The following is a 1,684-nucleotide window of genomic DNA, read 5'->3' on the forward strand; positions in this document are numbered from 1 at the left end:
TTTGCCATCCAAGTCAGTTCAGCAAGTTACCAGCCGTAGAAAATGGTCTGCCTGGCCATATGCAGCACTAATCTCGCAGCTTTGTTTGAGAGTTTCTGTAGAAGTAGATCAAGTTGGTTCACACTACCCTCTACTTATGGGCTATTCTTGTAGTGATTAGTAACTACAACGTGTAGGCTGAAAATTTGGCCTAGAACAAAATTAATTTCAATGGATCTTGGACAAAACAAACACACTAGCAAAGAAACCACAATCATAAGCCAGTTCAGAGTTAGCTCATTGGCACATTGGTTCGAATGACGTTTATTTTTTTCTCAGTCGGTTAAGGGCACTTCATTCGTTTTTAGAGCGACATAATGCATAAGCTTGCGCGACGTAACAATATATGGAATTCATCAGTTATGTTGAAGCTGAGGATGAACTTGCGTAGACCAGATGACCATCAATGATCCGTCAATTAGCACTTGGAAAAGCATCCATTTCATTATTTTGCATTGAATGTATTAACAATACATCTTTCTATTGATATCGCCAAATACTACTTTTGCTTTCAGGTGGATGTGCAGGCGAGCAGCATTCATAAGGATTAAATGAATGATCATTACATCACAGATACTTATCCCGGTGAATTTAACAACCAACATAATATGCGTGTTGGTACGAATGACCTTTTTTTCTGGTCATGAGCAAAGTGGAACTCCAAACTGGCTTATTAGGGAGATATATCAATATTTGCTGCCTCGTTCGAAATATTCTAGTGTAGACAGGGGCAAAAAAAGAAGAAGAAGAATAGGCCCAAGTGGTGACTTTAGCCTTTATTCAAAGAGTTCTCACTAGGCGTTTTCACATCAGCCCGATTTTTCTAAATAGCGCGCTATTTTCTGAAAGGGGGAATTAAAAAATATCTCGAGCTTGGATTTTTATCGGGCTGATGTGAAAACGCCTACTGTGTAATTGTTTGCCCCAACATGCTTCTTGGTCTTGTTATAATGACCCTTTGTTCCGCTTCGCGTGTGAGAGCACATAATTGACACACGCTAGAGCAGACTTAGGGAATCCCTTTGTACTTCATATTTTCGCATAATACAAAACTATTTTATTGCAGGCAAAACAGCAAAGGCAAACCCAGAGTACTGACGACAAAACCTATGATAGGTGGCGGTGTCCGATTGATATCTACAATCAAAATCATATAATCGAAATAGGCAACATTGTATACATGTGCATGTACTCTAAACCCCCTAGTCATGAACATCATGATTGAATGGCCAGACTTTGGAATCGATGAAAAAAAAAGTGAATAATCAATAAAGAATAACTTGCGCACACAGTGGCTTTAAACACAACATTGATATTCAAACGATCCGCCACCCCACTTTAAAAACACTTAGACATGTCAGGCATTGCGCAACTAACAATTGGTTTATCACGGGTAGTAATAAAGGTAGAATCATCGAGGCGTTACAGTAAAAGGAGTAGAAAAGCAACCTATAGGTGGGACCTGTGTATGCATTCGTCTTTGATAGAACAATTGGACAAGCTAAACGCTATTGTACACTGCGTCCCTAACCAAACACCGAGGCAGGAAGAATTACATGGTACTTGATGCACTCCGTCAGTAGACCAAAGACAACTTCTTGGTCAAGTTGTCAGCATCGAGTTTTCTGTGGAAAAACGGTCATAC

The sequence above is a fragment of the Diadema antillarum genome, unplaced genomic scaffold (assembly GCF_040938485.1).
Source record: "Diadema antillarum isolate AM-2024a unplaced genomic scaffold, OU_Dant_1.0 seq00000122_RagTag, whole genome shotgun sequence".
Lineage (NCBI taxonomy): Eukaryota > Metazoa > Echinodermata > Echinoidea > Diadematoida > Diadematidae > Diadema > Diadema antillarum.